The sequence below is a fragment of the Ctenopharyngodon idella genome, chromosome 21 (genome assembly GCF_019924925.1).
Source record: "Ctenopharyngodon idella isolate HZGC_01 chromosome 21, HZGC01, whole genome shotgun sequence".
Classification (NCBI taxonomy): domain Eukaryota; kingdom Metazoa; phylum Chordata; class Actinopteri; order Cypriniformes; family Xenocyprididae; genus Ctenopharyngodon; species Ctenopharyngodon idella.
The window spans coordinates 21,535,320-21,551,638 of record NC_067240.1 but is presented as its reverse complement, the minus strand read 5'-3'; the positions used below and the strand labels follow the sequence as shown (position 1 = coordinate 21,551,638).

The window sequence follows — 16,319 nt, the reverse complement described above, 5'->3', positions numbered from 1 at the left end:
ATTTTAGCAATCCTATAAGATCATTACTTTATCACTGTGCGACATGGATCTACTAAACTTGGGTATGACATGCATGTAGACTGTACGATGATGACACCTATTGAATCGTAGGCTACGATGCAAGTTTCTATAGAAGAATAAAACGTCATCAGCATGCGCTAGTGGTAAACAAAACACCATGATGAATCACACTTTGACAGTTGTAGTTTTTATTTGCTGAAAATAAAAAGGAAGTGGCAAAAAAAAGGGAAAAGAGCTTGAGGTAAGCAGTTTTAAGTTTTAGCGCCATGACGCTTTGATTTCATGTCGCATTTTTATTGGCTGGTCAGTAGATGTAGGTCGTAGCAGCAAACACTAGGGGTGCAACGGTTCAGATTACTCACGGTTCGGTTTGTATCACGGTTTTAGGCTCACGGTTTCGGTACGGTTCGGTATGTGCTATGTTCAGGTAAAAAATTACTACTGTCAAATAAAAATAAAGACAATAAGAACAAATAATCAAACAGCACAAATAAATACAGTAAAGCAAAAATACAAATAAATAAAGCTTTTCAGATTTTTCATGTATCCAGTTTTCAGGTACAGAAATTGAATAAAGTAGCTAATAAAATGTAAAACAACATTGCATGTAATCTTCAGTATATAAATTAAATGAAGATCGATCATTATTAATTATTAAGTTACTATTCAGTCATGAGCAATGAGTGATTTCCTTGTCTTTTGTTGTTTGATTAACATTAAAAACACATTCAGACAGCAGGAATGCAAGGGCTGATGTCTCTTTAAGACATAATACAGTAATCAGTACACTGATACTGAACACATGCGTTCTTTCTCGAGTGTATAAGTTCACTTAAGACATAACCGACTATGCCTGCTAGGATACTCGCCAAGACGGGCATGTTGACATAAATTTGTGTGAATTTGTACGTTCAAACACAAGAATTGAAAGAGACCTCAATATTTGCGCGCTGTACACGCGCTTCCGTGTGCGCGCTTCGGATGAGTGCACAAATCTTCTCACAGCACGCGCGTAAGTTTGTTAAAATTGGCAAGGCTTAAATGAGTTTAAGTTAACAAAATGATTTTAAGTTAACAATTAAGTGCCACGGATTGGATTCATCTCTCGATCACTATTTCATTATAAAGGTATAGAGTCCCGTTTGATTTTGCGTGTTGTTATTTGCACACCCGACACAAATTAATTACTGGTGTTGGAGCATCTATATGACACCGTAGATTGACAATACACCTTTTAGAACTTTCTAATGATATAACTTATCTTTATTAATATTTTAGATAGATAGAGACCTCCTTTAACTGCCAACATGATCACGTCAAGCCAGGCGGGCGTGGTTTCAGCAACCAGTCACCTTGGTTCCAACCACGTCCCGCCTCTTTGCCCATTTTCAGTTATCCGGGAGTGACGTGCGGTGACGCGCTGCTAAGATGGCAGCGGCCTCATTTTTGCTTCAAAAATGCTCTTCATAAATCAACGGGTGACGTCACGGACACTACGTCCATATTTTTTTTACAGTCTATGGTTTAAACGCAGATAGCAACGTGTGCTGTTCAGGTCTCACCTGCGCTCGCGCGCTATCAACACCTGGGTGATGAGGGCGTAAATGACTGGTCATATACTGGTCATATATTATATTATATATAATTTCCTACTACTAAATTCAGAAAAAACAGAGATTCTAATTTTTGGACCAAAAACTTCTTCACGTAATAACCTAGAATATTGTCTAACACTTGATGGCTGCTCTGTTAAGTCTTCGTCGTCAGTTAGGAACCTGGGTGTGCTCTTTGATACCAATCTTTCATTTGAAGGCCATGTTACCAGCATCTGTAAAACCGCATTCTTCCATCTTAAAAATATATCTAAACTACGACATATGCTCTCAATGACAAATGCAGAACAGTTAGTTCATGCGTTCATGACCTCAAGGCTAGATTACTGTAACGCTCTACTGGGTGGTTGTTCTGCTCGCCTGATAAATAAACTACAGCTCGTACAAAATGCAGCAGCTAGAGTTCTTACTAGAACCAGGAAGTATGACCATATTAGCCCAGTTCTGTCAACACTGCATTGGCTTCCTGTTAAACATCGTATAGATTTTAAAATCTTGCTAATTACTTACAAAGCACTAAATGGTTTAGCTCCCCAGTACCTGAGCGAGCTCCTAATTCATTATAGTCCTTCACGTCTATTGCGATCTCAGAATTCAGGCCAGCTGATAATACCTAGAATATCAAAATCAACTGCAGGTGGTAGATCCTTCTCCTATTTGGCACCTAAACTCTGGAACAATCTTCCTAGCATTGTTCGGGAAGCAGACACACTCTGTCAGTTTAAATCTAGACTAAAAACGCATCTCTTTAACCTGGCATACACATAACACATTACCAATTTATATTTTCAAATCCGTTAAAGGATTATTAGGCTGCATAAATTAGGTCAGCCGGAACCGGGAACACTTCCTATAACACCTGATGTACTCGTTACATCAGAAGAAGAATGGCATATACGCTAATATTAGTCTTTCTGTTTATCCCGAGGTTCACCGTAGTCAACCGGATCCGGGCCGTATCCAGGTGAGACCAAGGACCTGCACCTTGACACGACCACAACGCAGCCCTGACGGATCAGCAGAGATTGAGTCAACTAGATCATCCACTGTAAGGGCCTCATCGACACGACAGCCACGACACAGTTCCTCAACAACCGTCCATACTGGCGTGATCCTCAATACGATCCTCAATTGAATGGAACTGAAATAAATACTTTTAATGTTGCGATCCTATTGGACTTATGATAGCAACCTGAATTGTAACAAAGCACTGTTGGCCAGAAGAGAACTGGCACCCCGACTAAGCCTGGTTTCTCCCAAGGTTTTTTTCTCCATTTTAACACCAATTTGCCACTTGTCTGCCACCTAATGTCACCTGATGGAGTTTGGATTCCTTGCCGCTGTCGCCTCTGGCTTGCTTAGTTGGGGACACTTGACTTGACATTTGATATTCAACAGTGCTTTGATCTGCCTGCATTGACACTATTCTTTAAGAGCTGCTGTGCAGCCAAACAATGTACCAGTTATCAATGTAAAGCTGCTTTGACACAATCTACATTGTAAAAAGCGCTATATAAATAAAGGTGACTTGATATACTATAGAGCATATGGCACTCGCATTGAACAAAGTTTAGGGGAAGCCAGAATGCGTATCCATCGACAGAAACATACATTAGCCTAACTCTGTCTGTCTGTTTTGTTTATTTTCTACAAACCATATTATAGATGCGTATGCGTTGTCAGATATGAGATGAACCGCGGTGCAAGTGCGTGCCGAACCGAGTGTGCAGAGCGGTACGGTTCGATTTTTTACAGAGAACCATTTCACCCCTAGCAAACACACACTGTGATGATCATGCTGAATTTCTGACACTGTCAGAAAATTATCGCAGGCTATCTTTGGTCGCAAGAGCGGGAAAACGGCAGTCTTTGAACCTCTCTCACTGTACGACACAGGACCACTGATTAAGAGCAACGATCACAGAAATTGCCACGATTGTTTCACGATGGCAATCTTTCATCTGGGACAGCCAAAAATCATGCAGTGTATCCCAGGCTTTACTGTGCTGGTACCTTGGCAGGTTTAGGACTGCTGTGGACAGCTGACTCCTAAAGTTTTTGTTATTCTTTATATTTGTGCGGTTAGTTCGCAGCAGTGACAGAAATGAAATTTTCCGATAAGTTTAACCCTCATGCACTGTTCGATTTCTGGTTACAGCCTATATGGTCCAGGTCAAATTGACCCTAATTGGATTCAATACAATTCCCCAACAATCACACTATGAAAAACAAAACATACAATCATGTACAAATAATTAACTTTTAATATCAATACTTTTCACACATTACAAAGAATAAAAATGCAAATTTATGATTTATTAAAATGTTTTTAACCATTATTTTTAAGACTGGCCCTCCCCCAAACCTGTGGGACAAGTGCATTTATACATTTATAACAATCATATTAACAATCATACTTAGTCTAAACCTAAAGTAATCTTGACAAACTATATATCATTTGAAAGCTTTCAGACTCTAGTTTTCATATTTGGTGACTGATTTTCAAAAGAAATGACAGAGCGATAGAAAAATAGCGATAGATTCTTAATTTGTGATGTGGTGCCAAACTATAACACGCTCTAATTCTTTCTGTTTGTTTTTTATGTGTTTTAGGCATTAAATTCAAATCAAATATTAACATTACTGCCCAAACTTCTTCTGAATAGGATGTCTACTTCATAAATATTTTGAAAAGTATGGAAATATATGGTTCAGATCACTCAAACCATATATGGAAATCGAAGAGTCCTTATATGGTCACCGGTGGAGTCTGAATGTCTTCTAAAAAAGTTTGGTACTGCACCCAAAAAATCTATCTGAAAGTTCTGTTTTTGAGATATCAACCTAAAAATTGACAGTACTTGTTCAGATATTTATCTTTGATTTTCTTTAAGTTTTAGAGTAAAAATATAAATTTTATATATTTTAGATTTTCATAAACTTCTATAACTTTATTAAACTTGACTTTTACAACTTTTTGTTACTTCTACAATAATCTGTGAAGTGTTCCCTTTAAAAAGATACCAAACTGAAAGCCTGTGCTCTGAAGTATTCAAGATTTTTAACAATTTAAGTTTGAAAAGTCATTTTCAAGTCTATGCTCAAAAAGTGGGACAGACAGTTAACAGGTAAAACAACTTTTTATTTTCACAAACTTTGAAAATAAAAAGTTGTTATACTCAGCAAGACACTGGCACTTCAAGACTAGAGTTGAAGTGCTCTGACATACAATAAAAAAGTATTTTGTATTTTGGGTCTGTACAGTTGCTTTTGAATGGCTGTCTATATGGGTCAAATTGATCCACAAACAGTAAGATTGTATAAAACTCTATGCACATTTCACAACACATCAGCGTGTTGAAACTTTGCATGCATGTTCATGACCCTAAATGAGAAAAAGTCACAAAATTTTAAGAAAAACAATGTAGGTTAGATAGTATTTCAGATAGATTGAAAAAAGAAATGGTAGCTAGTTTTTACCATATGCGGCTGACAATTTTTTTTTTTTTGTGTATTGAAATATGTGGGAAAAGCTCCTTTTTTAGCTTCATAGGGTAGTAAAGAACTAAAATAACAAAATATAACCAAGAAATGTTATTATTTTGGGTCTGTACAGTTGCCTTAGAACATTAAAATATGTGGGTCAAATTGAGCGGCAAACATCACGAACGTAATAGTAATTTTGTGTGTATATGTCAAAACACATCAGCGTGTTGAAACTTTGCATGCATGTTCATGACCCTAAATAAGGAAAAAGTCACAAATTTTCAAGAAAAAAATACATAGGTTAACTGATGTTTCCAACAACTCAAAAATCAAAATGGGTCAAATTGACCTGCAACAGTACATGAGGGTTAAATTGATTTTTGTAAACAAGTCCCAGTTCAACGCTGGATTTGCAGATTGATTGAGACTGAGTCCCAGCGATAGATCCCGGTCATGAGTCAGAACCGCAGGCGATGAGTAAAACTGCATCAAATGTCTGTTTTGTTGGCAATCGGCGCGCAAGTGCACATAATGTAAACAACACAAACGTTTTTGTTCCCTTTTTATTTATAATGATGTTGCAGCTTGCAGACGATCGTTACACAAAAGCTGTGCGTGCTCATGACTCTAGCTCTACCCACAGCACACCTCCAGGAGCTCTGCTTTTTTCGGAAAGAGTTGGTACAGCGTATCTATCTTTTATAAATATGATAAAACTAAAGATTTTCAGAGATATGAAGGATGCAATACTACTCTATAGGTACTCAAGATTAACATGAGATTGGCGGAAACTGTGTGTATTATGTACCCTTTAAATGACAAATACTCATACAGGGGCATTTTTACTGCATTTTAATAGAAATAGAATTTTAAATTTGCACGCACAGTAGTCTAACCTAAAACCAAAAAGGCTGCATCACGCAGTGTATGCACTCTCTAGGTGTGTTTTCATTTGGTTTTTGCACAGTGAGGGAGGGGCATACTTGATAATGTCCGATTGCAAATTGCTAAAACAACAATTACAACATTATCGTAGACGATATATATCACACATAGGGTTGGACTGATAGATGATGCCATCGTCCATCAACGATGGCTGACAGACATCACAATGTTGAGCCATCGTGAATTTCCCACCCCTACAATGCCAAAACAAAAATGCCAAAAATTTTAAAGGGGCTGAACAAATATGGTTATTCTAAAGGTCACTTTATCTTCAGTCAAAATATAAAAGCAAAAAGAAAGAGCTGCAATAGAGGCCCTGCAAAACTGTGTGCCATTATGGCAGAAAAATCCAAAATGAGTCACTGAATAATCCCTCTATTTCTTCTTTTCCTCCATACTCCAACTGCAACAAGGTCTCTATAATGTGGTTTTTCCCCCCACAAGTCCCTGATACAGGCCCAAGTATTTGGAAACAGCGCTGCTCCCCTCGATTCCCTCTCAACCCCCACCCACTCTTCCATCCAATGCCTTAATGAAAAGCATGTGCTGGAGATGCTTCATCTTTGCCACTGAAGCTCTGCACTAGTTTCTTTCCCTCAGTAGAAGAAAAAAAAAAAAGACAGTCAACCCCTCCTCCCCATTCTGTCAGAGGAAAAAAATGACATCTATAAAATCTGAAATTTATGACCAAAGTGACAATTAACAGAGTTACGGTCATGTACAACAGATGTGGGGGATGCAAGCGGCAAGATCTCGGTCAAATATATCTAATGTCTGTACAATAATATCTTTGTAATATGTCTTTGTTAATAAACAGGAAGGTTCAAAACATCTTTCTCAAAGATAACAGCACACATTCAATTAGATTTTTACATTTTAAACTGATAAATCTCACCAATTAAAAATGGAGATGTAACATGTTTCAAAAATTATATTTAAATATTTACAAAAATAAATAAATATGTGTATAACAGCACGTGTGTGTGTATATCACTTAAACCACTAAAGCAACGCCACTAATGACACTTTTTGGCAAGGTAAATCTGCCAGATGGCCAATTATTTTGATAACACTTTACAATAAGGTCCCATTAGATAATGCATTAAAAACATTATTGTATTAAAAACAATGAGCAATACATTTGTTACAATATTTATTAATCTTTGTTAAATAATAAAAATACGACATTTTTAGTACGTTAGCTCAGGTCCATTAAATAATATTAATAGATACAGATACAACTTTTGATTTTAATAATGCTTTAGTAAATGCTGAAATTAACATTAGCTAAGATTATAAATTGCTTTAGAAGTACTTTTCATTGTTAGTTTTATGTAGTTAACTAAAGTTAACAAATGGAACCTGATTGTAAAGTGTTACCGTTATTTGATCAAAAACTCTCAGTTTCGGTTTGACAGAGGTCAAAACAGAAAGCTTTATATACCTAATTTGACCATCTGGAGTCGAATCACTGCCTGGCTTGTGGTAACTTCCCCCAAATTCTGAAATTTTGAGTGACACATCCAGGTTAAGCAATTTACGGACCAGAGATGAGTGACTGGCGAGACGCTGTTTCTCGCCCATGTGATTGTCTCTCAAAAATAGTGACACATTCCCAAACACAGAGGTGTCTGACTTCACTTCAGCAGGTACACATCATGCTGGGGCATACATATACACACAAACACAGATACAGTGGGTACGGAAAGTATTCAGACCCTCTTAAATTTTTCACTCTTTGTTATATTGCAGCCATTTGCTAAAATCATTTAAGTTCATTTTTTTTCCTCATTAATGTACACACAGCACCCCATATTGACAGAAAAACACAGAATTGTTGACATTTTTGCAGATTTATTAAAAAAGAAAAACTGAAATATCACATGGTCCTAAGTATTCAGACCCTTTGCTGTGACACTCATATATTTAACTCAGGTGCTGTCCATTTCTTCTGATCATTCTTGAGATGGTTCTACACCTTCATTTGAGTCCAGCTGTGTTTGATTATACTGATTGGACTTGATTAGGAAAGCCACACACCTGTCTATATAAGACCTTACAGCTCACAGTGCATGTCAGAGCAAATGAGAATCATGAGGTCAAAGGAACTGCCCGAAGAGCTCAGAGACAGAATTGTGGCAAGGCACAGATCTGGCCAAGGTTACAAAAAAATTTCTGCTGCACTTAAGGTTCCTAAGAGCACAGTGGCCTCCATAATCCTTAAATGGAAGATGTTTGGGACGACCAGAACCCTTCCTAGAGCTGGCCGTCCGGCCAAACTGAGCTATCGGGGGAGAAGAGCCTTGGTGAGAAGAGCCATCACTGCAGCCCTCCACCAGTCGGGGCTTTATGGCAGAGTGGCCCGACGGAAGCCTCTCCTCAGTGCAAGACACATGAAAAAACACCTGAAGGACTCGAAGATGGTGAGAAATAAGATTCTCTGGTCTGATGAGACCAAGATAGAACTTTTTGTTCTGAGCATGTCTGGAGAGACCTAAAAATGGCTGTCCACCAACGTTTACCATCCAACCTGACAGAACTGGAGAGGATCTGCAAGGAGGAATGGCAGAGGATCCCCAAATCCAGGTGTGAAAAACTTGTTGCATCTTTCCCAAAAAGACTGATGGCTGTATTAGATCAAAAGGGTGCTTCTACTAAATACTGAGCAAAGGGTCTGAATACTTAGGACCATGTGATATTTCAGTTTTTCTTTTTTAATAAATCTGCAAAAATGTCAACAATTCTGTGTTTTTCTGTCAATATGAGGTGCTGTGTGTACATTAATGAGGAAAAAAAATGAACTTAAATGATTTTAGCAAATGGCTGCAATATAACCAAGAGTGAAAAATTTAAGGGGTCTGAATACTTTCCATACCCACTGTATGTAAATATTTGTCATTTTGAAATGTGACCTGGATTTAAAGGGTTAGTTCACCCAAATATGAAAATTCTGTCATTAATTATTCACCCTCATGTCATTCCAAACCCGTAAGACATTAATCTTCGGAACACAAATGAAGATATTTTTGATGAAATCTGAGAGCTTTCTGTCCCTCCATAGACAGCTACACAACTGACACTTTGATGCTTCAAAAAGTTCATAAAGAGATCATAAAATTAATTCATATGAATTAAGGAGTTTAGTCCAAATTTTCTGAAGAGAGAAGACCACTTTATATGATGAACAGATTGAATTTAGGCTTATATTCACATATCAACATTGCTCAGAAAGCTCTCAGATTTCATCAAAAATATCTTCATTTGTGTTCCGAAGATAAACAAAAGTCTTATGGGTTTGGAACGACATGGTGAGTAAAGCCCCTTTCACACAGTGTGTTGATCCCATAAAATTGCTAGAGTGCCTTCTGTGTGATTCCGTGATCGATCCTGGGATGGGGACCTAGTAACATTGCCAGAATCAGTCCCAGAACACGCCCTGTGTGAACAAAAAAGTGGTGTATCGTAATGATGACGCTGAAACGGAGATCGTTCGGCAGCTTAGTGGAATGGTACACAATGTGCTAGTTCATGATCGAATCAGAAAAAAACGCACAACCGTGGTTTCTCAAGAGAGAAATCGCAGAACATAACCAAACTTAAGACGCAGCTGAGACATTACACCTCACATCCTAATGTCATGTCTTTACGGGATCTTTACGGGATGTGTGTGAACGCACCCACAGATTCCAGAAAATCGGTGGCTGTGTGAATGAACCAAAATCAAACGATCCTGGGACACACTGGGCCTCATTTATCAATCTAACATAGAAATGAGCGCAGATCCGAGCGCAGAAATCATCTTACAACAGGGCTCACGTCTGATTTACGTTCATATACTGGTACGTTCATATACTGGTAATCCTATAGTACGACTGATCGTACGTTGATAAATGTGGCGGCTGAATACAGTCGTCATTTAAATATCGCCTCAAATTTTAGAAGCCTCGCCCTATAGTTTACGACAGAGAGAAATGTAACCCGGCCATGAAGAGGAAGTAATCGCATGAAAAAGAAATTGATCTTACTCTAAAAACACCCCTCAACCTCATAATTGCAAACAATAAAATTAATTTAAATAAAAATACCGGTAAATAAAATGAAATACAAACATTAACATATATAAACTTGGTTTTTTTTAGTACCCCTCCTCACGCCACAAAAAATCCTTTAAATTCTGTTCTGTTCTGTTTCAGAACAGAACAGGAACAAAAAATAAGTAGCTATTTTAAGACACTCTATTCTAATTTAATTTTTATTTGACATTTTAATCGTGTCGTTTAATGGTTAATGATTGGTTAGTGAGTGATTGTCGGTCAGGAAAATAATCTAAATTTTCTCATAACAATTTTCCACTAGATTTACTATGCTACACGCAAGTTCCCGCTGACTCAAAAACTTGCGTACACAAACTGAGACCTGACGTGAGATTTGATCATAGCCACCACTCACGACCATATTGATAAATGCCAAATTTTGCGTGGAAACGACCGTACGCCCAATTTTATGTCGTACGTTCATTTCATAAATGAGGGCAATTATCAGAATATTTTCCGGAATCTCTGTGTGAAAGGGGTTCAAATGACAGAATTTTCATTTTTGGGTGAACTATCCCTTTAACCTGTTCAACCTCCAGTTCAATCTGTCTTCTTATGTGGCTGTTATTTTTTTAAAAGTCATTTTGAACCTAAATGTTTATAATTAAAGACATATTACAAAATATTGGCACAGAAGAGGCTTTTGTTTGATCTGGTAGTCATTGTTTTACACATTTAGTTAATTTTTGCACAATGGCCAAGCAAAATGAAGGTCTTAAAGGGATAGTTCACCCAAAAATGAAAATTATCCCATGATTTACTCACCCTCAAGCCATCCTAGGTGTATATGACTATCTTCTTTCAGACGAACACAATTGGAGATATATTTTAAAATATCCTTGCTCTCCAAAGATTTATAATGGTAGTGAACGGAGGGCCTATTTTGAAGCCAAAAATAAATGCATCCATCCATCCATCATAAATATAATCCATAGGACTCCAGGGGGTTAATATAGGCCTTCTGAAGCAAGGTAATGGGTTTTTGTAAGAAAAATATCCATATTTAAAACTTTATAATCTAAAATAACTAGCTTCCACCAGACGACCATACACACACTGCGCAAGTCGCCTTGCGCCAAATGAGTAACCCGTGACACGATTTATGATGCAGGATGTAGGAGTATCATAAGCTTAGACGCCTCTCGTGGTTCAAACAAATAGGGCTGTGCAACAAACTAAAGCTCCTCTTCTCTTATATCAAAATTCTCTGACATTTCTCTTTAAAATTTCTTGTTTTAGACTTCTAATTCGTGACCGGTGTTGTTTTGCTCTATCCTCTGAGCGTCCGCATTCATCGTTGCATTGTGTGTCGGGTCAGAGTTCACTCGGCGTACAGCCGTCTGCCGGAAGCTAGTTATTTTACTTTAGAAAGTTTTTAATATGGATATTTTTCTTACAAAAACCCATCGCTTCATTTCAGAAGGCCTTTATTAACCTCCTGGAGCCATATGGATTATTTTTTTTTTTTTATGATGGATGGATGCATTTATTTTGGGCTTCAAAACAGGCCCCCGTTCGCTACCATTATAAATCTTTGGAGAGTCAGGATATTTTTTAAATATATCTACGATTGTGTTCGTCTGAAAGAAGATAGTCATATACACCCAGGATGGCTTGAGGGCAAATAAATCATGGGATAATTTTCATTTTTGGGTGAACTAACCCTTTAAAGATTCAGCACAGACTCAACTAACCAATAATGACATCTGCTGTCAACATTTCATTATCAGTTTCATCAACATTCCTTAGTTAGTTAGCACCATATCCTTTTACTAATGTCTTTGAAAGGGTGTTTTTGTGTTATATGGACATGGCAGATTCCCTCGAGGGGATCGGGGGATGCAGTGTTCTCAGCTGGACACAACCTAATTGTAAAACTTCAAGAAGAACTGCAGGTTTCTGGACTCCCAAAAAACTCAGTGGAAAAAAGGCAGTTGGGTGATTTGGAGGCTGAGTCAGCAAGCAGAACTCTGGCCCCTCTGAAAAAAAAGAGGAGGGAGGTGGGGGGGGGGGGGGGGGGCAAAGGAAGTGAGGGATGGAAAGAGATGGAGAGAGAGGAGGGAAAAGCGAAAGAGAGCTGACATTCCTGCACCGTGAGTCAACGCCGCTAGGCACTTTTCTGGCAATCGTTCACTACCTTTACAACTAAAAGCATTGGATTTTCATTGCAAGAGAGGAAGAGAGAGGCGACCATCCGAATGCTGAGCTTCCAACTAATAAAGCTGTGGGTTCATTCTGAAAGTGTGACGGACATTTCTTGGAATGTCATCCATGGCTACCCCAGTAACCATTTTGGATACCTCCCTACATTCAGAAGGAGTACTTAAATGCAAAGCACTGAATGAAAGCATTATGAGGAAGGGTCTGTACTCCTGCTAGCAATGGTTAAGTAGTAAAGGGCAATTAGTTTCACTTAATAAAGCCCAAGCATTCCTCATAACTTGGCCTCTTGCTTTGATTTCCAATAACACATGACTGCATTCCTGCCTATGTAATGTGCATATATGTGTCCTGCTCCCCCTCAGCCCTGACCGGCATTCCTCAGAGGAGTGGGGTGACATCCGTCAGAAGGGCCTCTAATTGATCCCATGCAGCCTAATTCACTACATAACATAAATTACAATGGAAGTAAGTGCAATGGTAAAAGTGAATAAGGTTGACAGCTATTATGAATCTTTAAGAATCTGTGGCAAAATGAGCCTTTTTAACAGTTATTATATAGCCTAAAACTTGCTTCTGCATAATATGCATATTAATGCCTTATATTCATATATTATTAATAGCCTACCTAGTACATAACGTTAGGTGTTCATGTATGTCGCGAGACCGAAGCAGGTTGATTTGTAGCACTGCGCATGTCATCGTTCCTATGTACAGAGTAACAGCAATGCAATTCATTCACTGCAGGAGGATGTAAAGTTTACATTTCCAGACATTAACTAATAAACCTATTTAATAAAACGTATTTTATATTTTCAAAGCACGAAATCGTTAAAACAAGCATAAGCCTCACATTTTCATTCGCAATTTTGCTGAAACCTTTGCAGGCGGAGTAAAACTCGCTTAACTTCAATAACAATCGTTGTAAATCAACTTAAATAATGATTTTTCACACAAGAGTAATCTGTTAAAAGTTATTTACCTTCCTAAGTTTTCGCCAAGTCCTGCTTTATTTCGATCTGCAGCCGGTTTTGTGCTTCCTAAGTTTTAAGTCCGTTACAAGTTTTTCGGTTGATTCCAAAGCGTCGAACAAGTTTCACAAAAGTTTAAACACGTCAATCCGAGGGGACTTTGCCGTCATCTTTGCACTTTCGTTCAAATAAAACGCGTTCCCCCTTCTTTGTGTCGGTTTTTTTTCGAGCTGTTGAAATGTGTTTTCCACTAGAAGTGTGCTGTGAAGGGAAGGACTAGGACTGCCCTCTTCATACGAACCATGAAGCCGCCGCTGCAGCGAAATTAGCCCTTACAAACTCAAGAGTTGTGAAGAGAAAAAAAAAACTGCCCCCCTTTGCTGAGAACTTTAAGGAATTCCAAAGATTTTTTTTAAAGCCAGGAGAGCCCTCCTTCGGAGAGTTTGTCGATTGTTCCTCTTCTTCTGTTGGCTTCTTCTGTTGGCTTTAAGAAATTCGCTTAAGCAAGAAAAGTACAAAAAGCTTTTGTGTGACTTGAAGATCGGCAGCCTGTCAAAGAGTCTTATGTGCAGAACAGCCCACAGATTCAGTCACTTCAGAAAAAAATAATTAAAGATATATATAAAAACTCTTGCTTTCCACCACATTAAACGCCATATTTGTTTATAATACGCTACATCTCTTAAAGGAATAGTTCACCCGAAAATAAAAAAATAAATTTGCCATAATTTACTCACTCAAGCCATCGGTGTATATGACTTCCTTCTTTCAGCTGAACAAATCGGAGTTATATTAAATAATATCCTGGCTCTTCCCAGCTTTAATGGCATTTAATAATGCCTTTGTTTTTGAAGATCCAAAAAGCGACTCCATCCATCATAAAAGAAAACCATTCGACACCAGTGGGTTAATAAATGTCCTCTAAAGCGAAGCGATGGGTTTTCGTAAGGAAAATATCCATATTTAAAACTTTATAAACTACAATAACTGGCACTATTCAATGCCATTACAAAGCTAGGAAGAGCCAGGATATTATTTAAACTGCCCCTATTATGGATTTTTGAAAATTACCTTTCATGTAGTGTGTAATATAGCTCTGTGAATGAGAACATCCTGCAAAGTTTTAAATCTGAAAGTGCACCATATATAAAGTTATACAATGTATGGACAGAAAAGATGGCATTGATTTTCCCGTATCAGTTCGAGCCAGAGTCCAGCGATGAAACGTCTGACGTAGTCGATCAACCAGAAACTCATTAGCAATCACGACTGGAGTACGGCGTTTCTATATGTTAAGTGTCACCTTAGTTTGCATTATAAGACGTGATAGCAGCGTCACTGTTATACTTTATGTAGGTGCACCAGTGGAAACTGTATCAGAATGCCAAGCGAAGCTGAAAACCTCTAACATAAGATAAACATTTAGGCCAGATGTGTACACAGACTTTTTCGTCATAACTATTAACAAAGTAAAAAATGGCTATATCATTGTTTGATATTACAATGGGTGCTTAGCCTACTGTTTACAGAGCGAGTACTTCAACTAGATAGCATGGTCTAGCATCTTAGCATCCTATTACAATACAGATAGAGCTCCACGCTACTGTAGGCCTGAATAGCAGAACTACAGAAACGTGACTTAGCCGGTTAGCAGGAGACATACAGGCTGTTACATGCGTTCTTAAGCGATCTTGCGTTCTTGTGTTCTTGCTCTACATCTACATAGTTCAGTTCCAATACTCAAGAACGCAAGAACAGAGGATAAAAGAGCATAAAAGTACCCGGATGTGTTCTTTATATCGAGGATGCATCGAATGCAGACTTGAGAGAATCCAAAGAATATACACTGACAAGAAGCGAAACTCAATGGGCTATATGCCCTTCCTGGTTGTCGTTAAGCCAGCTCGAGCATTTCCGGTGAACTGTTAGCTGTTCATTCTGTACTCGCTGTACATTGACACAAAACCATCAGTGGTTGACTTTTTAATGTTGTATTCGTATTTTAATGCAGTTATCACATTTACATAATTTGCCAATAAACCAATTTTATTGATTGCAATAAAGACGAGGCTAATGGGACCGTTTAAGAAATGCCGTGTCTGTAATTAGACACGAGTGGTTTGCGTCTGTAACTCTGTATAGCTTTGTTTTGAATCTCTTACTTTCATTCATTGTTGCTTATATTATCATTACCTTATATATAATATTGCCTACCACATTAATCTGACGTCGCTAGCTTTTAATCTTTGAATCTAAATCGCTATTACAACGTGTTTGCATCTCGCTAGCTTGTTAACTTGTCATCAGTCTCTCGCGCCGTCTTTTTCTTTTCAACGCGTTCATCCAACAGCTGTGGTAAGTCGGATCAGTCTACAAACACGGTGAGTCATGTCATCCTCTCCTAGTGTTATATCGTGTTGTTTGCCACATGTTCAGTATAGCTTTCTCTGTCAGCGACGAGGGATTTACATGTCATAAATGTTCCGTTCCAATAAGAACATCAAACAGGTTCTCCCCACTCAGTGATACACCCACTGAGAATCCTGTTGAAAGTGCCCTAGTTATTGGCGATTCTATTACACGGAACGTGAAAATAGTGATAACAGCCACCATAGTCACATGTTTGCCGGGAGCCAGAGCACCTGACATCAAAGCAAATTTAAAAGTGCTGGCTAATGCTAATCGTAAATACTCTAAAATCATTATTCACATCGGCACTAATGATGTTCGACTTCGCCAGTCGGAGATCACTAAAATTAACATTAAAGAGGTGTGTGAACTCGCAAGTACAATGTCAGGAAAAGTAATCTGCTCTGGTCCCCTTCCTGTTCGTCTGAGTGATGAGATAGTTAGCAGATTATCATCACTCAATGGCTGGCTGTCTAAGTGGTGTCCGCAGAATAATATAGGTTTCATAGACAATTGGAAAAGTTTTTGGGGGAAACCTGACCTGTTGAAAAGAGATGGTATTCATCCCTCCTGGGATGGTGCTGCTCTTCTCTCTAGTAATATGGCACATAGTCTTAGAG

General features: G+C 38.2%; 1 protein-coding gene across 5 annotated transcripts in view; it reads right to left on the bottom strand.

Annotated features, from left to right (window-relative positions):
• The window catches only part of amot (angiomotin), a 78,464-nt gene that overhangs the window by 40,223 nt on the left and 21,922 nt on the right, over positions 1-16,319 (bottom strand). Inside the window, exon 1 of one of the 5 annotated variants that reach the window (XM_051877597.1) lies at positions 13,302-13,927. The exons of 2 other annotated variants lie outside the window; for them this stretch is intronic. The gene's annotated coding sequence lies outside the window, so the exon portion shown is untranslated. Of the gene's footprint in view, positions 1-13,301; positions 13,928-16,319 lie in introns of those variants that run through there. 2 more of the 5 variants (XM_051877602.1, XM_051877599.1) reach the window with 2 other exon arrangements.